This window comes from Sciurus vulgaris, assembly GCF_902686455.1.
Source record: "Sciurus vulgaris genome assembly, chromosome: 6".
Classification (NCBI taxonomy): domain Eukaryota; kingdom Metazoa; phylum Chordata; class Mammalia; order Rodentia; family Sciuridae; genus Sciurus; species Sciurus vulgaris.
Genome location: NC_136466.1, coordinates 2586222 through 2609164, shown reverse-complemented (window position 1 = coordinate 2609164; position 22943 = coordinate 2586222). Strand labels below are relative to the sequence as shown.

The window sequence follows — 22943 nt, the reverse complement described above, 5'->3', positions numbered from 1 at the left end:
TATGTACGTTATATATAATTATATATATTGTATATAATTTTATACATATTAAACATGTCGCACATGAAATTTAAGGAAAATATGAAGATTTTAGGAAACCATTCTCTTTTAAAAAAATGATCATATCGGTTAAGCGATTGTTCAAAATATTAGCACAAAACAATTGCAGTGCATTCCACACATAAAGATTAGAACACCTAAGGATGTAAAATCCACACTCAGGGGTTCTTATGAACATTTCAGTCTCCTATGTATAAGATAATGTATGTGGAGGAAGGAAATAAATGCGAGTTTCTCAATCCCCCAGTACAGTGTTCTCCACAAACACTCACAAAATGCCAGACCTCCAAGAAACATCTGTTTTCTCCATCTAAGTTAACTTCATTTCAATAATTATAATAAAACTATGTCTGAGTCAATAGGTAGATAATTCATGAGTCATTTCATCAAAAAGGTAAATCCAGAGTATATTGGATTCTACATAAGCAATCCTATGACCAGATTAAATGTACTACATGTGAAAGATTGAGTTGTGCAATCAATCCAGGAGTTGCTTCAGCTGACAACCACCTTGCATTTGTTAAGTAGAGAAAGTATGCAGATGTGCATATGTCTCAGCAAATGTTTGCTTCTTACGTATGCTGTGGTCTGTGTAGCCACAGAGAACAGAGAACTTGGATGCCGGAGTGCATTGGCCTGCATATAAGTGTAGTCAAAAGTCACGTGCTTAAAAACAATTACCCAGCTTGCTCTCCAGATTTTCCCTTCCCGAGCACCTTCATGAATGCCCTGGAAACCTCCCTGTTCCTCAGGCTGTAGATGAGGGGGTTCAGTATGGGGGTGAGGATAGTGTAGAAGACTGACACAATCTTGTCCTGCATGGGGGACCGGTTAGAAGTGAGTCACATGAAGATGAACATGGCTGCTCTGTAGTACATGCCCACCACCATGAGGTGGGAGGGGCAGGTGGTGAAAGCTTTGCGGCGCCCCTCCCCAGACCCCATGTGAATGACAGCCAGAATCACGCGAGCATAGGAGTCAATGATGATGGCAACAGGGAACAGAAGCATAATGATACAGCAGATAAACATCATCCTTTCAAATGCCAAGGTGTCCATGCAGGCCAGAGTGAGCAGGGCAGGCACATCACAGAGAAAGTGGGGTATTTCCTGGGAACCACAGTATGGAAAGGACAAAGCAACTGCAGCTTCATTTATACCATCAAGGGAGTCGAGGACCCAGGAGGAAGCAGCCATGAGGCCACAGACCTCCTGGCTCATGATAACTGGGTATCTTAATGGATGGCAAATGGCCACATAGCGGTTGTAGGCCATTGCGGCCAACAGGAAGCACTCTGCTCCCATCAGGGACACGTAGAAGAATATCTGGGTCCCACAGCCTGCCAGAGAAATGGTGTTCCTGCCAGACAAGTAGTTGAAGGCCATCTTGGGGACGGTGGTGCAGATGAGCATGAGGTCCATGAGGGAGAGCTGGCTGAGGAGGAAGTACATGGGGGTGTGGAGCTGGGAGTCCAGGTAGATGAGGAGGACCATGGCGGAGTTGCCCATGAAGGCCACAGTGAAGATGCCCAGGACCAGAGCGGAGAGGAAGGTGTGGGTGGGGCTGTGATCAAAGATGCCCAGCAGGATGGAGACAGAGCTGAAGGTCTGGTTCCCCCAGGCCATGGTGAGCTGCTCACTGTGGAGACACAGCAAGTAAGGAATGGGCAGCGTTGTGCTGTGGAAATGTGGAGGGGTTTTGTCTCATGTCAGGTAATTTTTACCTGTAGGTGAGGGTGGTAAAGGCTTCTTTGGAACTTGATGTGACATTTAAATCCAAGATGCCTAGTTTGGGTGCATGTTGGATTTCAGAGTAAACTCCTGGAAGTCTTCTCAAAATCACATCATCTGGTCACAGTGAGAATTCAGCTGAAAGGTGTCATATCATCACAGTGATCACGGGAAGAGTCCTGGATTTCCTGGGATTCTGTGGCATTTCTGCCACATTTCCATGGAACCTTCTTTATCACACTGTGGCATTAACAAAACTTGATCTGTAAAATGTGGAGGGATGCAAGTATTAAAATAAGACCTGGTTAGTCAAAGACCAGGCCAAGAGAGAAATGGGACACCAGCATGAAAAACATGTTAATCAGTGCATGTTTCTGATAATGGGAGTCCTCATGGGAAGGGCTTGCCAGTGCTGCCCTGCCCTACTCCATCACTGAGGGTCAGAGCTACCCGTGATACATCAGAGCAGGATGAACTCCTTGCACCCAGTTGGAAGGGGCTCGAATGCAAACTCTGCCTGCAGATTATTTCACCTGTGTGACAGTAGGAAATTATTAATTTCCTTAAGAATTATTTTCCACTCTGTAAATTTGCATACTTGCAATTAGAAAGAGGTATGAAGCTAAGAAATGAAAACTTCAGGTCTTTGAAATGTTGCCTGCTTCATAGCTTCTACAAATATTTTGACAGTACATACCACTGGCAGGAATAAAGCTCATCCCTACTTGGTCTTTGACTCTCATATTTTATAAAAACATCAATCTTTGATAGTTTGTGGAAAATCCCTTTAAGAGTCCTCACTTGGCTGAAGAGCAGCATCTTTCTAACACTGTGTTTTGCCCTCCATTTCATTTCCTTTTGGGCCTTCTTCCTGTGGGATCGAGCATTGGCTTCTTTTATTTCTTCTTTAATGCCATCTGAACAAAGTTTTCCAACGGCTGGTTCAGCTGCTTGTCTTCCCAGAGCCTCCGTGCACTCCTCACCCAGTCTGTGACCACACCAGCACTGCAGTGGTAGCCAGGAGCTCCCTGCACCCGCCCTCCCTCCTCAGTTCCACATGCCCTTATCAGTGCTTCTCACAGTTACCATCCTTCACAATGAACTCCACCCCAGTTGTGTGGATAAGTGCAAACCACGCTGCTCGGCTTTTTCAAATGTCTTACTTTCCTGCCCTTCATAAAAATTTTGCTAATTGTATAGTCTTTGTACTATTTATTGCTGTTGTGTTTATTTTCAATTGACATGTGATCCTTCTGCATGTTTATGTGGTGCACGTGATGCTTCTGTGTATAAGTAGTATAGTGTTCAAATCAGGATAAGCTTATCTAGTTCTTTAAACTTTTGTGGTCTCTCTGTTGTGAGAACATTCAAAATGATTTCTTCTAGAATATTTGAAATGTGCAGTACATTGTCTGTTTTCAACAACATGGATGGAACTGGGGTCATCACATTAAGCAAAACAACCCAAGCACAGAACGAGACCCACGAGTTCTCACTCATGTGGACCTGCATAAGCTGAGCATCGAAGGGCACTTTGCAGAGGTTGAGGACCAGGTGGGGAAGGAAGGATGTGGACGGTGGTCAAGGGCTCCTCGATTACAGTGAGAACAGAGAGGGGACTGTGGCATTCTGTTGTGCAGCAGGGTGACTGTAGACAATATTATGTTCTCTATGTTTTTAAAGAACTCATTATATTTTCTAAACCTCTTCCTATCATTCACTGCTGCATCTATTTCCTTCCACTCCGACATTTGACATGGCTCTGTTGGAGAAGAGTATCTGACAGTTGACACAGTATGTTGGAGTAGAGGACTCAGCACTTGACACGGTTCTGTTGATCGTCCTCCCTCCCGGGGGCCATAGGCATGGCATATTGCCATGTGTAGTTGCTTTTTAATATTAATAATCAATATATCATTAGAAACTTATTGGAAAAAACATTGGGAAGGTTTACTGTATTTGGACACAAAATAGTGCATAATAAATATTTAGTAGTAATACATAGATAAAATATATGAAAATAAAGAATTGTAGCTGTGCTCAAGTTAAAAGGTGCCTGTGATTGCTTTGGCATAATAATTTTTTAATATATATGGAAAAGAGACATTACTCTGAGGTTGGATGCAGTGTTCAACCTTTGTTGCTTTTCTAGTTTTAATAGTTGATTCTAGAAATACTTTACATAATAAAAACATTTAGGTTAGTCATAAATATAATTTCTGTTTTTCCTATGTTTAGTCTAATTCTTTGAGAATCAGAATAAGATTGTAGTCTGCCATTATATGAAATTAGAATAGACTAAATATTAACTATAAGTTGATTTCTTTGCCTTTAATAATAGTAACACCTTTTCACTGTTAAACACTTGAGTTCATGGTGGAGGAGCTTTCTCAGAAAACCTAGTGACGTGTTTGTTCTGAAGGTTGAAGGCTGGCAGATCATGGCGCCCTCAGTTTAACTGGAAGACAAGGTGTTTTAGTTTAGCTGGGAGATGAGGTTGTTATAATCTAGCTGGGAGATGAGGTTATTTGGTCTGAACTGTCAAACAGAGAGAATGTATACTCTGAGAAGAAGCAAAGATTGTACTTTTGAAAGTATTTCTTATTCTAAACTAACCATAAAATAATATAATCATTACTAAAGAAAAATATCTATAAAAAGGCTGGCAGAAAAATAAAGATTCAGTTTCAGCCTCAGGACACTTGGTGTCTCTGTCTGCTGTTTCTCCACCATGCTGACGCCTCCCATCCACCTAGGAATCCCGAACCCTGCTAGGGCTGGAACCCAGAATTTCACCCTTGTGCAAGACTTTCATGCACACTCCTCAGGGAAATCTTGAAACAAGTCACGTTGAACAATGCCCAGGAGTGCCCATGCCTACTGATTGAAAATTACTGCCCAGCCGCAGAAGTCCACATCACATGAGGCAACCACAGTACCTCTCCCAGCTGTATGTATTTCCTTTTAGGTTTGCTGGTGTGTTACTGTGCATAGCCTATTTATGCCTTGACATACACATATTACTAAAAGTTGGGGGAAGAACAACACATGTCAAACAGCTCCAGAATGTTCACTCCATTCTCCATTTTTCACCAGCCATGTTTCAACCCCAGTGCTGCATCCTGGAAAGGTACCCAGATCATCAGAGTGACTTCTTTCAGACTGGACTTAAGTCACTGGTTCAACTAGTACACAAACTGCTCAGTCCCCCACATCACTCTCCTGCAACATTCTTCAGGGACAGTCAGTTGGTGACATTCTTTCCTACAGTCCTCTACCTCTGAAGGTCACTTCTTCCAGTTCCAGCACACACAGTGCTCTGACTCCTTCTTCATTCCCTAGTCCAGCTCTGCACACACCGAGCTGGACAGGCACCCTCCCTTTCTGTTCCACGTGCCCGGTGAAGGTGAGGACATCTAGGTCCAGTGATCCTGGGCTTAGTTCATGTCCACACCAACTCTTGTATCACCAGACCACTTACGCAGCATCTCCAGGATTTTGTTTCAGTTCTCTCCACCCCACATGATTGTCGGTAGGATAAGTTACCCCTCACGGTTCCTCATCCAACTACGTCTGTCACAGCATACGCTATTCAGATCAACCTTACCATCACCACTCAAACCCGATGCCCTTCATTTCCTTACTGCATCGTTGGGTCATGATTGACAAGCTATGTGTTTATTTGTCATTTTCTCTTTAACAAACAAGAGAGATTCGTGCACAAGGGATGGTCATAAGATTCCCATAGATAATAGACCAGTTCCACTGGAGTATCCTGCAGTGATTCTTAAATTCCCATACTTTATATCCCTGTTAAACAAGGCATTACCTTCCTTTAGCATCTTCACTGGCATTATTTCATTTAATTTTAAAATCATTAGAAATATAGGAAATGTATACTCTACTTTTTCAGAAACTATAAAGGTGTAAGTTGTAGATCAACATGAAAAATCACGTCATTATTTGGAGGCAGATTTGAAGATGGCGGACTGGAGGGTGGCTGCATTTCATGTTGCTCCAGGACTCAGGATTCAAAAGAGGAGATATTGAGAGACTTGGGACCAACTCAAAGCAACCGGGTGAGTCTCTCCCGTTGGGGAAGCGTCCTGGATGGGGCAGTAGTCCCGGAACGCAGGGAACTTTGTGAAGTAGAGCTGCCGGCGAGACACCCCTCCCCCCGCTGGAGTAGTGAACGTGGACAACTGGGAGCGTTGTAGAGGAGGCCTCTCAGCACAGCGCTGGGACTCCGGCAGCTGCCCCAGAGGAGGAGAGGTGAGGAGAGCTGTTTGGACTCAGAGCGACCACCCCTGAACACCGGGGACCTGCCTGGAGGAAGGGAAGGAGGAGTGTGGCCACTTGGATTCGGAGTGACTATACCAGAGTTACAGGTGGTTGCCGGAGGAGGAGCGGCACAGCGAGCTGTTTGGAATCAGAGCGATGGCTTCTGAACACCGGGGCCTGCCCGGAGGAGGAGGAGGAGGAGGAGGAGGAGGAGGAGGAGGAGGAGGAGCGCGGCCACTTGGATTTGGAGTGACTGCACCAGAGCTACAGGCGGTTGCCAGAGGAGGAGCTGCGCAGTGAGCTATTTGGACTCAGACCACTTCTGAACACCGGAACCTACCCGGAGGAGTAGGAGGAGAAGGAGGAGGAGTACGGCGGGTCGTTTGGACTCACAGTGACTGCATTAGAGCTCCAGGCTGCAGCTCAGAGGAGGAAGCGATTGGTGAGTGGTTTGGACTTAAAGCGACTGCTCCTGAACACAGGGGGGCTGCCTGGAGGAGGAGTGCGGTGGGTCGCTTGGTCTCGAGTGGCCACACTAGAGCTCCGGGCGGCTGCCCAGAGGAGGTGTACAGGGGGTCACATGGATTCAGAGTCACTCAGAGCCACCGCTCCTGAACACCGAGGGGGTTACCTGGAGGAGGAGGAGGAACGGGGCGGGTCACTTCGACTCGGAGTGATTGCCCAGGGCAGCGGATGGTTGGTGGGAGAAGGAAGCACGCAGTGAGTTGCTTGGACTCCTAGTGACCGCACCGGAATACGGGGCGGCTGTCTGGAGGAAGAGGCATGCGGCAGGTCTCTGGGACTCAGAGCGATTGTACGGGGCCCCAGGTGGCTGCTCAGAGGAGGGGCTGCATAGCCAGGAGATTAGGTGCAGAGCAGGGTCCAGGATCTAGGAGGCTTCTGGGGGGAAAAGCCACACAGACACACGCTTAGGGGTGGAGTGAAGGCTCCAGGACTGTGGGCAGATTCTTTGAGGAGGGGCAGCCTAAGGAGATTCATCTGCGAAGGGTGAGGCTCCCAGGCCCAGGAGGTAGGGCCCGGCCCCTGGGAACTTTGCAGAGGAAGGCAGCCCAGTCCAGGCAGGTGCTGTAAATTGAGGGGAACCTCTAGGAGGGGAACTGACCAGCGAGACCTCCCCACCAGGTGAGTCTTCCCTGCCAGGTGAGGTTTCCCCACAAGGACAGTAAAACCAGAGACACAGGCCCAAACAGGCCTTGCCTCAGCCTGCAGCCTAGTTCCACTTTGGATGACCATTGGTCAACAAGTGGAGGCACCTCTGCCCACTAGCAGGGAATATACCCCACCTGAAGGCCACCATGCCTAGAGAGGCAGCTTCCTTGTGGCTTCCTCCAAGGATTCAGGCTACTGAAGGCTAAGAGGGGATATACTAGAAATCTTCAGGGACATTGTAAGTCAATAGAGGAAATCTGTAATATCTCTGCGGTCCACTGATACCTGAACAATATGAGAAAACAAGGAAAGAAAATGGTGCAAACAAATTTAGATGTTACATCAATAAAACCCAATGACAGCATGGCAGAAGAAATGACAGAAAAGGAATTCAGAATGTACATAATTAAAATGATCAGAGAAGCAAACGATGAGATGAAAGAGCAAATGCACACACTGAATGATGAGATGAAAGAGCAAATGCAGACATTGAATGATCGCACCAATCGACAGTTAAAAGAGCAAATACAGGAAGCAAAAGATCATTTCAATAAAGAGTTAGAGATATTGAAAAAAAACAAACAGAAATCCTTGAAATGAAGGAAACAGTAAACCAAATTAAGAACTCCATAGAAAGCATATCCAGTAGGATAGAACACCTGGAAGACAGAACCTCAGACATCAAAGACAAAATATTTAACCTTGAAAACAAAGTTGAACAAACAGAGAAGATGGTAAGAAATCATGAACATAATCTACAAGAACTATGGGATATCATGAAAAGGCCAAATTTAAGAATTATTGGGATTGAGGAAGGCTTAGAGAAACAAACCAAAGGAATGAACAATCTATTCAATTAAATAGTATCAGAAAATTTCCCAAAGCTGAAGAATGAAATGGAAAATCAAGTTCAAGAAGCTTATAGGCCCTCTTTGCTTTTTCTCGTTCCCCGTGCAGTCGTGAATTCATCTGCACAAATAAATGGTTCCTTGAATGAGACCTGTATCTGTGGAGCGTGTCTGGGTGCTAGCGACGAACCATATTGCACGCCTCTTTTTCCAACCTAACATCTGGTGCCTAAGACTCGGGGATGGGTTTTTTTTTAGCTGCCTAGCAGGCGGTACCCCATCCGCAAGCTCCTGCGAGCGTCCCCTTATACAGGCTCATCTTCCATTTACCGGGATATCCACTTCTCTGCACACAACACTGGATTCCAGAATCAGTGAGTTCCCTTAGGCCCCTGACCAGAAACACATCTCCGCAGCCCACGGTGCCGTGGTCCCATTCCCTCTCACTCACTGCCCGCGGCTTCCCCCTCCCTCTCATGGCTTCCGCTGCCTGGGCTGCGGCTTGGCCACAGGACTGCAGAGGTGTGGCAATAAGTGGTCTTAGTTGCTGGGTGGACTCCTGGGTTTTATGGTGCTGAGATTCTATCTCAGTTTCTGGACCTCTGTTATTTTCCGCTGCGTCTCGCTCGAAATCCTGGCCAGGTGTCCAAAACCTCTCGGCATATGCCCGGTTAACATTGGTCTTGGTGACGATCAAACCTTTGTTCTAACCTCTCGTTGCCTGGTATCGTGGTCTCGGGATGCCGAAATCACTAGCTAGGTGGGTCTCAGTTTACCATGGGATTCAGAACATCCACCCCAGCAAACGCGCCCCTGAGATGTTTATTGAATCATCTCAAACCCCTTCACCTACTCCCTAAATCAGAGCTTAAGTCAAAATGGTCTATTTATGGCACCCTAAATTCTAACTTTAAAATTTTATGCCTAATTGCACTAGTTATAATTAAATACATATGCGGGCAACCTGGTGAATGGAAAGGAACCTTTCCCCTTTGTGTTTTTCCTCTCTTTCTTGCTGCTTCTCCTTCCCCTTTTAATCCTTTCTCTTCTAAGTTTAATCCAGCTGATGAGTCATGTCCCTACAGGCCTCCTACTGCAGAAGTTCCTGTTCATTTCTCTCCTTTGCCTCATTCTGTTTCTCCTTCTGCTCCGCCACTCAGCCCACCAAGTCCCCCCACCACGTGGTCTCGTACACACATTCTAGCTTCTTTACGGGAGGTGGCTGGCTTGGAAGGAGTAACACCTGAACACGTTCTCTTGGCTAATTCCTTATTTTCAAATCTTTTCTTTCTCTCTCAGCTCTCCCTGCAGGCTCAAGAAATTAAAAGGACCTAAGCATCAAGTTTCTGCTAGAACATATTGGCCCCTTTCAGATTCAGATCTCAGTCAAGGGTTACATTGAAATGTAAATGAAGAAAGGCTCAGTAGGAAGCCAGTTTCAAACCCAAGGAAAAAAGTGTAAAAGTGTCCATTTTAAATTTCTCCTCAGCTACAACTCAGAATACTTTTCTCCCTTTCAACTTTTCTCTCCTTCTCATTTTCTCATGCTTTAATTAATAACCATTATCATTTTTCTTCCAGGACTTTATTTTTCTTAAATGCTGTAGTTTTGAGCTCACAATTTTGATCCTACAGACCTAGGTTAATAATTTTTGACCAGTTCTTTTTATCCAACTCTAGAGTTATGTTTGAACATCCATTACATTGCAATGGAAATAAATATTACGAGGACTTTGCTTTTGTGTTAAATATAAGCACGCAAAAAATTAAAATTTTAAAAATGGATCCAAATATTTTTGTCATGTGATTTAATAAGGTTCAATTTTTAAGATTTAATAAGTTTCAATTTTAAGGTTTAAAGAGGTTCAATTTAAATTGGGTAAACTAATAAAAGTAAAATGTCCTTAAAATTAACTCAAGTCTCTAAGTGGTCAAACTAATAAAATATTAATATTTATAAAATGTCTAACGTCAATTTTTCTAAGACTTTTTTTCAACAGGAAAGAGATGGCAAATACTAGTGGCACACTTGTCTGATGTCTTGGTTTTTCTACAATAAGCAACATGTATGGGAGTACTCAAATGTGTTTGTTAGAGACATCTGATTAATTTATAAATTTATCCCATGGAGTAACATACTTAAAAACATTATTCTTTGTATATTAAATGTGTTCATATTTTCCAGGTATAAAAGCCTTTAAAGCAGAAAATTTATCAAGCTGCTATTCTCCAAATTAAACTTGTCTGTAATGGTAAACCTATCATTTAATGTTGTATTACCTGTCATCAATAGGGTATATATAACCTAACATTGCACACATATAAAGATTGCTAAGATTGTTAACATAACTCTTTAGATCCACATTTCCATCAGAAAACAGAGCTCCATCTGATCTCAGCTTAATCTTCAAAATCTGTGTTTTATATACTCCTTTGCCCCTCACTGAAAAGCCCCACGTTACCTGAGATAAGGCTCTGCCTCACCACCCTGCTACACTTTACAATGGCTCCAAAGTAAGCCTGACTTCAACTCATTTAAAGTTGTGTTCAAAAGTTTAATGTTTGTTGTAAAGATTACTGTAATCTCAAATGGGAACTCAGCCAAAATTCAAAATAGCTATTGCACAAACTGAATGTTTTACTGTTGATGATCCCACTTTGTATTTTCCTTATAAACTCTAATTGTTGCCTGATCAATATTTTGCAGAAGTACTGCTTCAAGAGGAAACATCATAAATTAACTTGGAATAGTAAGCCATCACCTATAGAACAGATAATGTAAACCCCAATTAGATAAAAAGGGGGTAAATAACTGTAAAGTTATAGACATTAAAGCCAAAGACCAGTACTCTTACTTTATGACTGGTGAGACTGACTTGCTTGATGGTTAAGATCAAACTTAGAAATAGAGATTTTAAATAGAGAGGTCAAGAAAAGTCCATATTTGGGTCTTGCCTTCAAAGTCAGCCTGAACCCAGGAAATAAGAGAACTTCTCTAAGGAGTGTTGCAACTCTGGGTCACACAACCTCCTGATCAAGGAGATTGTTGAGACTAGAGGAAAAGCCACTCAGTGCACCTGCTGCAGAGGAGGGTCATGGAAAAAAGGGACACATCCCTGATGCTTTCAAAGAAAGCCACATCATGGAAAAGACCCTGTCTAACCAAATGGCACTAATGGAGCTAAAAAGCTGCTCATAAGTTCTCTATGAGTTACCCCTGTGGAAACTCAGCTGACTCTTTAACAGACAGGAACAGGTCACGTTGATCAGCTTGATCTTAAAAACCTAGCAAATCAGTTAAAACCAAAGTATAGCCATTCTTGGGCATTTAAAAATAATAGTGACCATCTCTACTAAATGTTGTGTTCACATTCCTGATAACCTAGACAATGATAAAGCTCCCAAATAAAGGCTTGTCCTCTCCAGCCTTTGCTAGACCTTGTTATGGGAACAACTTCTCAGTTCTTCCACCCCCTGTCTTTTACTTTCATGTCAACTAATCAACTTGTATTGCAGAAATATCAGGATCTCAAAAAAATCAAAGCCTGGCTGCAGATGTGCCTCCAGAGAAACTATCAAGTCCCCAGTTCTTCCTACCACAATGATACCAGTTCTACATCCACACCCAGCAGGAAGTAATTACAGAAGATTGAGCTTCATCCATGTACCCAAACAAGATTTTTTTTCTTTTTTATATAAAATGAAATGGGGGAATGTAAGATATAAAGCCATCTTTCTCTCCTGCGATAGGAATTTCCCACTTTCCAACGACCTGTCAATCTGCATTTACCCGCCTCTCACGTTACAGGAATTTCCGGCTTACATTGCTTCCTGCCTCCAGCATTACGTCCCATTATGTCATTGGCCCATCAGTCAGTCTGTAAGAATTCTCCTCTGTGATTGGTTCCTCTCAGCCCGCGAAATTCCTATGTCTGAGACAAGCCATTCGGCATCTTCCCTCTTTGCTTCTCCCCGTTCCCCCATGCACATGTGAATTCGTCTGTGCAAATAAATGGTTCCCTGTATGGAAAAAAAAAAAAAAAAAAGAAGCTTATAGGACTCTAAATACACAAAATTACAACAGACCTACACCAAGGCACATTATAATGAAAATACCTAACATACAAAATAAAGACAGAATTTTAAAGGCTGTGAGAGAAAAGAACCAAATTACATTCGGGGGAAACCAATATGGATATCAGCAGATTTTTCAATCCAGACCCTAAAAGCTAGAAGGGCTTGGAACAACATTTTTTCAAGCCCTGAAAGAAAATGGATGCCAACCAAGAATATTATACCCAGCAAAACTTACCTTCAAATTTGATGATGAAATAAAATCCTTCCATGATAAAAAAAGCTAAAAGAATTTACAAAAAGAAATCCAGCATTACAGAACATTCTCAGCAAAATATTCCATGAGGAAGAGATGAAAAACAAAGAAGCAAATCAGCAAAGGGAGGAATTATCCTAAAGGAATTGTCAAATAAAGGAGGAACCAAGTAGTGTCAAATAAATAAATAAATAAAATAAAAAAAATGAACCATATGACTGGGAAACCAAATCATACCTCAATAATAACCCTGAATGTTAAAGACCTGAATTCATCAATCAAAAGACATAGACTGGCAGACTGGATTAAAAGGAAGGATCCAACAATATGTTGCCTACAAGAGACTCACCTCATAGAAAAAGATACCCATAGACTAAAGGTGAAAGGATGGGGAAAAACATACCATGCACATGGAATCAACATAAAAGCTGGAGTATCCATCCTCATTTCAGATAATGTGGACTTCAAGCCAAAGTTAGTCAGAAGGCATAAAGAAGGTCATTTCATACTGCTTAAGGGAAGCATAAATCAGCAAGATATAACAATCATAAACATCTATGCCCCAAACAGTGGCTCATCCATGTATGTCAAACAAATCCTTCTCAATTTCAGAAACCAAGTAGACCATCACACAATAATACTAGGTGATTTTAACACGCCTCTCTCACCACTGGACAATTCTTCCAGACAAAAATTGAAAAAAGAAACCATAGATCTCAATAACACAATCAATAATTTAGACTTAACGGACATTTATAGAATATACCATCCAACCAAGAGCGAATACACTTTCTTCTCAGCAACACATGGATCCTTCTCTAAAATAGACCATATATTATGCCACAAAGCTAATGTTAGCAAATACAAGAAGATAGAGGCACTACCTTGTATTCTATCAGATCATAATGGATTGAAGATAGAAAGAAATGAAAGAGTAAAACACAGAAACTATTCCAACATCTGGAGATTAAACAATATGCAATTATATGATGAATGGATAACAGAAGATATTAGGAAGGAAATTTAAAAATTCTTAGAGGTAAATGAGAACAAAGACACATCATATCAAAATCTCTGGGACACTATGAAAGCAGTACTTAGAGGAAAATTTATTTCATGGAGTGCATTTAATAAAAGAAGTAAAACTCAACAAATAAATGAATTCACACTACAGCTCAAAGCCCTAGAAAAAGAAGAACAGACCAGCACCAAAAGTAGTAGAAGACAGGAAATAGTTAAACTCAGAGCTGAAATCAATGAAATTGAAACAAAAGAAACAATACAAAAAATTGACAAAATAAATAATTAGTTCTTCGAAAAAATAAACAAAATTGATAAACCTTTAGCCACACTAACAAAGAGAAGACGAGAGAAAACCCAAATCTCTAAAATTCGGAATGAACAAGGAAATATCACAACAGACAGGATGGAAATACAAAACATAATTAGAAGCTATTTTGAAAATCTATACTCCAACAAAATAGAAAATTTCGAAGACATCAACAGGTTTCTAGAGACATATGAAATGCCTGAACTGAACGAGGAGGACATACACAATTTAAATAGACCAATTTCAAGTACTGAAATAGAAGAAGTCATCAAAAGCCTACCAACAAAGAAAAGTCCGGGACCAGATGGGTTCTCACCCAAGTTCTACAAAACCTTTAAAAAAGAGCTCATTCCAATACTTCTCAAAGTATTCCATAAAATAGAAGAGGAGGGAACCCTCCCAAACTCATTCTATGAAGCCAATAACACACTGACACCTAAACCAGACAGAGACTCATCAAGGAAAGAAAATTTCAGACCAATATCCTTAATGAATATCGATGCAAAAATTCTCAACAAAATTTTAGCAAATCGCATACAAAAACATATTAAAAAGATAGTGCACCATGATCAAGTGGGTTCCATCCCAGGGATGCAAGGTTGGTTCAACATCAGGAAATCAATAAATGTAATTCACCATATCAATAGACTTAAAGTCAAGAATCACATGATTATTTCAATCGATGCAGAAAAAGCATTTGATAAAATGCAGCACCCCTTCATGCTCACAACACTAGAAAAAATAGAGATAGTGGGAACATTCCTTAACATTATAAAGGCCATTTATGCTAAGGCCATGGCTAATATCATTCTAAATAGTGAAAAACTGAAAGCATTCCCCCTAAAAACTGGAACAAGGCAGGGATGCCCTCTTTCACCACTTCTATTCAACATCATTCTTGAGACTCTAGCCAGAGCAATTAGACAAACCAAAGAAATTAAAGGGATACAAATTGGAAAAGAAGAACTCAAATTATCCCTGTTCTCTGATGACATGATTATATATTCAGAGGAACCTGGAAATTCCACCAGAAAACTCTTAGAACTCATAAGTGAATTCAGTAAAGTAGCAGGTTACAAGATCAATGCTCATAATTCCAATGCATTTTTATACATAAGTGATGAATCTTCAGAAAGAGAAATTTGGAAATCTACCCTATTCACAATAGCCTCGAAAAAAATAAAATACTTGGGAATCAATCTCACAAAAGAGGTGAAAGACCTCTACAATGAGAACTACAGAACACTAAAGAAAGAAATTAAAAAACACCTCAGAAGATGGAAAGATCTTCCATGTTCTTGGATAGGAAGAATTAATATTGTCAAAATGGCCATACTACCTAAAGTGCTATACAAATTCAATGCAATTCCAATTAAAATCCCAATGATGTACCTTACAGAAATAGAGCAAGCAATTATGAAATTCATTTGGAAGAATAAGAAACCAAGAATAGTTAAAGCAATCCTTAGCAGGAAGAGTGAAACAGGGGGTATTGCAATACCAGGTCTTCAACTCTACTACAAAGCAATAGTAACAAAAACGGCATGGTATTGGTACCAAAACAGAAAGGTAGATCAATGGTTCAGAATAGAGGACACGGACACAAACCCAAATAAATACAATTTTCTCATACTAGACAAAGGTGCCAAAAATATGCAATGGAGAAAAGATAGCCTCTTCAACAAATGGTGCTGGGAGAATTGGAAATCCATATGCAACAGAATGAAACTAAACCCATATCTCTCACCATGCACGAAAGTAAACTCAAAATGGATTAAGGACCTTGGAATCAGACCACAGACCCTGCAGATGATTGAAGAAAAAGGCCCAAAGGCCACATTCGTTAATGTGTTGCATTGGGGATCAAGTTTCATCACGACCTTTTAATGGAATAACATCATTCATTTAAACCATTGCAAGTACTAATGAAAATATATGCAAATAAGATTTAACCAGATATGCAAATAAATGTTTCCTGTGGGAATTCACCCTTGGGAGTCCACAGTTAAAGATTCCAGTTCCATTTGCTTATAATCACCTCAAAACCTAATAGGTTTAATAAATATGATGATTTTTTTCAATCTCTCATGTTTTCTGAGAGTATTAGATCAGAAAGAGCCCATCTGGAAGTCTTAGTACAGAGTGCTTCATGGTCATATGATGGCTTTTCCTTGAAAACAGGGTTCTGAAGCCCTTGCGCGATCTCGCTCTCTCTCTCTCTCTCCCTCCCCCCCACCCCACAGTCTGTGCAAGTGCCTAACTGGTTCAGGCTCACATCATGAAAGCTGCAACCAAGAGTACTGTTTATAGCATGGTTCAAATATCCAAAGTTTAATTAATGACACATGTCATGAGTTGTATTTTATGAGAATTTTTTAAAAATTCATCTGTTTTTAGTTTACCATGACAGTAGAATGTATTTTGACATGTCATCCATACGTGGAGTATAACTTCCCAGTCTTGTGGTTGTATTGTTGTGGGAATCACACGAGAAGCCCCAAAAGGCACTCAAAGAATGGGAGGAACCTGACTTTATTTTTCCCAGAGGACATTAGCACTCCAAAATTCTGAGAACCCCTTAACAATTTTTCACATTTATAGACTACCTAGGATCATAAGCTTTCTAGTCTAAAATGGAACATAATTGGGCACAAGGTTTCCAAAAATCGATATATGATTGTGTGTAAGGGTCTTCAAGTGGGAAGTGTGTTTACAGAAGCAGATGTGCTGAGGGAGCCTGGCCCCTTGCCAGGCCTTCAGTGAATCTCTAGCCTTCCACCCAGAGCCTGCACAGGGCCTTTACACTTCAGAGGGACATGTTGAGGTCCCAGGGAACGTCCTTCACATTTCAAAAGGAAGGAGTGCATGGTGCCAATGAGTTCTCCTGATGCTCAGCAAGGTGGCCTCACTCTGTGGGCCTCCCTCTGCGGGCACCCATTCTTGGAGATGCCTCCTTAGCTTACTGGATATCCAGGCCTGCAGCACATGATGAGGAGTTAGGTTGACTGTGTAGTCCTATGAGAATGCAGAAAGTCTGTCCCTTTCATTCTACTGTCTTTCCCCTCCCTTCCCTTTGTTCTCCTTCGTCTAATCCTGTGAAATTGAGAATGCTTTGTTGTTTGTTCAGTTTCTCTAAAGATTTTTGTTTGTCTTCACTGATTTCAAGATCATCATTAACATTTGTATTAGAAATGCACCTAAAATTTAAGAAATAAATAATTGAAATAAAAAAATGTAAAAGTTACGTCACAGTAGTGATTTTGAAATATAGTAATTAACACATATCTTTAGTGGGAAATAGGAAAAAATTGAATTAAAAAAATTGAAATATATTACACTATAAACATTTATAAATATTTATGATAAATATATTTATGATATGATATAAAAACTAAGTTTTTATGAGGCAATATTATTTAGAACATCTCTGTTTCAAATGAAGAAGAAAATATTTTTATGGTCATCATTCCTGAATGAGTTTAATTAGCAGACCATTAATTTTAATCAAATACGAATTATGATATTGAAATTTAGAGAAGATAAATTTTTACTTAATTAAGGTCAGTCAGATTTTAGAAAATGTGTAAAATACAAGATTCAAGTATACACTTAACCTGTTACTGGATACTGGAGAAGATATTACATATCTCTATGTATTACATATAGTTTTAAAAAGTTTTTCTAATTGATTACACATGGCAGTAGAACATATTTTGACACATTGTACAGAAATGGAACATAACTTCCCGTTCTTGTGGCTGTACATGGTGCTGAGTGACACCAGTAGCATCATCATACATGTGTATAGGGTAATAATATCTGTCTCATTCTACTGTCTTCCCCATCCCTACCACCTCACCTCTCCCCTCATTCTCCTCTGCATATTTCAAACTTCCTTCATTGTTCCTCGCCCATCTCCCTCTATGGTTCAGCATCTGATTATCAGAGAAAACATTGGAACTTTGACTTTCTGAGATTGGCTTATTCTCCTTAGCATGATATTCTACAGTTCCATCCATTTACCTGCAAATGCCATAATTTCATTCTTCTTTTAGGCTGAGTAATATTCCATTGTGTATATGTACCACAATTTCTTTTCCATTCATCTGTTGAAGGGCATCTAGGTTCTTTCCATGGTTTAGCTAGTGTGAATTGAGCTGCCATAAACATTGATGTGCCTGCATCACTGTAGTATGTTGATTTTAAGTGTTTTAGGCAAAAACCAAAGAGTGGGATTGCTGGAATAGTGGTTCCATTCTAAGTTTTCTAAGGAATCTCCATACTGCTTTCTAGAGTGGTGGCACCAATCTGCAGTCCCACCAGCAATGTATGTGTGCACCTTTGCCCCCACATACTTGCCAACACTTATTGTTGCTTTTATTCTTGATAATTGTCATTCTGACTGGAGTGAGATGAAATCTTAGAGTAGTTTTGATTTGCATTTCTCTAATCGCTAGAGGTGATGAACACTTTTTCATATGTTTGTTGACCAGTTGTATTTCTTCTGTGAAGTGTCTGTTCAGTTCCTGAACCCATTTATTGATTGGGTTATTTGTGTTTTTGTGTGAAGTTTTTTGAGTTCTTTATATATCCTGGAGATTAGTGCTCTATCTGATGTGCATGAGATGAAGATTTTTTCCCACTTTGTAGGCTCTCTTTTCACATGATTGATTGTCTTCTATGCTGAGAAGAAACTTTGTAGTTTGAATCCATTACATGTATTGATTCTTGTTTTTATTTATTGTGCTTTGGGAGTCTTGTTAAGGAAGTCATGTCCTAAGTCGACATGATAAAGATTTGAGCCTACATTTTCTTCTATTAGGCACAGAATCTCTGTTCTAGTACCTGAGCCTTTGATCTACTTTGAGGTTATTTTGTGCCGAGTGAGAGATAGATTTAATTTCAGCTGTTACTGATGGATTTCCAGTTTTCCTAGGATCATTTGTTGAAGAGGCTAACTTTTCTCCATGTGGTATATTTTGGCACCTTTGTCTAGTATGAGAAAACTGTATGTGAGTTTTCTCTGTGTCTTCTATTCTGAAGCACTGGTCTATCTGCATAGGTTGGTTCCAATACTATGCAGTTTTTGTTACTATTGCTCTGTCGTATAGTTTAAGGTCTGGTATTGTGATGCCTCCTGCTTCACTTTTCTTGCTAGGGATTGTCTTAGCTATCTGCATCTCTTATTTTCCCAAATGAATTTTATGATTGCTTTCTCTCTTTCTATGAGGAAAATCATTGGGATTTAATTTGGAACTGCATTAAATCTATTTTTTTTTTGTAATATGACTATTTTGACAATATTAGTTCTGCCTATCCAAGAACATGGAAGACCTTTCCATCTTCTAAGGTCTTCTTCAATTTCTTTTTGTGCTTTTGATTGTAGAGGTGTTTAACCTCTTTTGTTAGATTGACTCCAAATTGTTTTTTTGGGGGGCTATTGTTAATGAGTTAGTTTTCCTAATTATTCTTGCAGTGGATTCATTGCTTTTGTATATAAATTCATTTGATTTATAGGTACTGATTTTATATCATGCTGCTTTGCTGAATTTCTTTATGAGTGCTAGATGTTTACTGATGAATTTTTTGAATCTTCTATATATAGAATAATGTTAGTGGCAAATAGTGATAGTTTGAGTTCCTTTTCTCCTATTCATATTCCTTTAGTTTATTTCATTTGATTTTTCTGGCTAGAGTTTCAAGGACGAGATTGAATAGAAGTGGTGAAAGGAGAACATCCCTGACTTGTTCAAGTTTTTGGAGGGAATGCTTTCAATTTTTCTCATTTTAGAATGATGTTGGCCTTCGACTTAGCATAGATGTCTTTTACAATGTTGAGGTATGTTACTACTAGCCCATTTTTTCTAGTGTTTTAAATGCATAGCGGTGGTATTTTGACAAATGCTTTTTCTATGTCTAATGAGATGATCATATAAATTTTGCCTTTTTGTCTGTTGATGCGATGTATTATGTTTATTGATTTCCATAGGTTGAGCCAACCCTAATTCCCTGGGATGAACCCCACTTCATTGTGGTGCACTACCTGTTTACTATGTTTTTTACGTGATTTGCCAAAATTTTATTGAGAATTTTTGCATCTATTTGTTCCTTAGGGATGTTGATCTGAAGTTTCCATTCCTTGGTGTGTCTTTGTCTGGTTTTGGTATAAGGATGATACTATTCTCATAGAATGCGTTTGGAAGGGTTCCCTCCTTTTCTGGTTCATGGAATACTTTGAGAAATTTTGGAGTTAATTCTTCTTTGAAGATCTTGCAGAACTTGGCTGAGAATCTGTCTGTTCCTGGGATTTGTTGTATTAATTGTCTTTTGATGGTATCTTCTATTACAATGCTTGAATCAATCTGTTTAAATTGCATATGTTCTCTTGCTTCAGTTTCGGTAGATTATATATCTCTAGAAATCTGTCGATGTCTTCAAGTTTTTCTACTGTATTTGAGTATAAATTTTCTTAATAGTTTCTAATTATCTTCTGTATTTCTGAAGTGTCAGTTGTGGTATTTCCCTTTTCATCACAAATTTTAGTAATTTGGGTTTCTCTCATTCTCTTTGGTAGTATGGTTAAAGGTTTATCAATTTTATTTATTTTTTTCAAAGAACCAAGTTTTGTTTTGTCAATTGTTTATTTTATTGGTTTCCACTCTGATTTTAATTACTTCCTGCTTTCTGCTGCTTTTGTTGTTGATTAGTTCTTCTTTTTCTTGGGCTTTGAGATGTAATGTTAGATCATTTAATTGTTGATTTTTTATTCATTTAATGTATGAGCTAAATGCGAAGAACATTCCTCTTAGGACTGTCTTCATAGTGTCCCAGAGATTTTTTTATGTTGTATTGGTATTCTCTTTTACCTCTAAGTAACTTTTATTTTCTCTCTGACTTCTTTTATTGTTTCATCACTTAATAGCAAGCTATTTAGTATTCAGGTGTTAGAGTAGCTTCTATTTTTTATTTTATCATTGATTTCTAGTTTCATTTCATTATGATCTGATAGAATATAGAGTAGAATTTCTATTTATTTGTATTTGTTGAGGGTTGCTTTGTGGCATAACATATGGTCTATTTTAGAGTATAATTCATGTACTGCTGAGTAGAATGTGTATTCACTTTTTGATGCATAAAATATTCTATTATGTCCATTAAGTATAAATCATTGAGTGTATTATTTAATCATATTACATCTTTGTTCAGTTTTTGTTTAGAAGATCTGTTCACTGGTGAGAGAGGTATGTTAAAGACACCCAGTGTTATTGTGCTGTTGTCTATTTGACTCTTGAAATTGAGAAGGGTTTGTTTGATGTATGTAGATGCTCCATTGTTTGGGGCATAAATATTTCTGATTCTTATGCCTTGTTGGTGTATTATTCCCTTAAGCAGTATGAAATGTCCGTCTTTATCCCTTCTGTCTAACTTCAGCTTGAAGTCCACTTTATCTGATATGAGGATGGAAAACCCTGCTTTTTTTTTTTATTTTATTGTAAACAAATGGGATACATGTTGCCTCTCTGTTTGTACATGGCGCAAAGGCATACCATTTGTGTAATCATAAATCCACATACAGTAATGTTGTTTGATTCATTCTGTTATTTTTTCCCCTTCCCCCACCCCTCCCACCCCTCTTTACCCTCTATACAGTACTTTCTTCCTCCATATTTTCCCCCCTCCCTAACCCTAACTCTAACCCTAACACTAACCCTTCCCTCCCCCCCATTATGTGTCATCCTCCACTTATTAGCGATATCATTCGTCCCTTGTCTTTTTGAGATTGGCTTATCTCACTTAGCATGATATTCTCCAATTTCATCCATTTGCCTGCAAATGCCATAATTTTGTCATTCTTTATGGCTGAGTAATATTCCATTGTGTATATATACCACAGTTTCTTTATCCACTCGTCAATTGAAGGGCATCACATAGTCTGGCTATTGTGAATTGAGCAGCTATGAACATTGATGTGGCTGTATCTCTGTAGTATGCTGATTTTAGATCCTTTGGGTATAGGCCAAGGAGTGGGACAGCTGGACCAAATGGTGATTCCATTCCAAGCTTTCTGAGAAATATCCATACTGCTTTCCAGAGTGGCTGCACTAATTTGCAACCCCACCAGCAATGTTATGAGTGTTCCTTTTTCCCCACATCCTCGCCAACACCTATTGTTGCTTGTGTTCTTGATAATCACCATTCTAATTGGGGTGAGATGGAATCTTAGGGTAGTTTGCATTTGCATTTCTCTTATTACCAGAGATGTTGAACATTTTTTCATATATCTGTTGATTGGTTGTAGATCTACTTCTGTGAAGTGTCTGCTCATTTCCTTAGGCCATTTGTTGATTGGATTATTTGTATTCTTGGTGTAGAGTGTTTTGAGTTCTTTATAGATTCTGGAAATTAGTGCTCTAGATGAAGTATGAGTGGAAAAGATATTCTCCCACTCTGTAGGTTCTCTATTCACTTTACTGATAGTTTCCTTTGCTGAGAGAAAACATCTTAGTTTGAATCTATCCCAGTTGTTGATTCTTGCTTTTATTTCTTGTGCTATGGGAGTCCTGTTAAGGAAGTCTTATCCTAAACCAACAAGTGGAAGATTTGGACCTACTTTTTATTCTATAAGGTGCAGGGTCTCTGGTCTGATTCCGAGGTCCTTGATCCATTTTGAGTTGAGTTATGTGCAGGGTGAGAGATAGGGATTTAATTTCGTTCTGTTGCATATGGTTTTCCCAGCACCATTTGTTGAAGAGGCAATCTTTTCTCCATTGCATATTTTTGGCCCCTTTGTCTAGTATGAGAAAATTGTATTTATTTGGGTTTGTGTCCATGTCCTCTATTCTGTACCATTGATCTAACTGCCTATTTTGGTACCAATACCACGCTGTTTTTGGTACTATTGCTTTGTAGTAGAGTGGAAATTCTGGTATTGTGATACCCCCTCCTTTGCTCTTTCTACTGAGGATTGATTTAGCTATTCTGGGTTTCTTATTCTTCCAGTTGAATTTAATAATTGCTTGCTCTATTTCTGTAAGGTACATCATTGAGATTTTAATTGGAATTGCATTGAATGTGTATAGCACTTTAGGTAGTATGGCCATTTTGACAATAATAATTCTGCCTATCTAAGAACATGGGAGATCTTTCCATCTTCTAAGGTTTTCTTTCTTTTCTTTCTTTCATGTTCTGTACTT

At 39.7% G+C, this 22943-nt stretch overlaps 1 protein-coding gene and 1 pseudogene across 6 annotated transcripts in view; one reads left to right on the top strand and one right to left on the bottom strand.

The window, feature by feature from the left end:
• LOC306663249 (zinc finger protein 124-like) overlaps positions 1-22943 on the top strand; it is a 368872-nt gene that overhangs the window by 281001 nt on the left and 64928 nt on the right. The window lies entirely within an intron of this gene.
• LOC306663263 (olfactory receptor 2M3-like) lies at positions 738-1685 on the bottom strand (annotated as a pseudogene). Its single transcript has one exon. The product of its transcript is annotated as an olfactory receptor 2M3-like (transcript).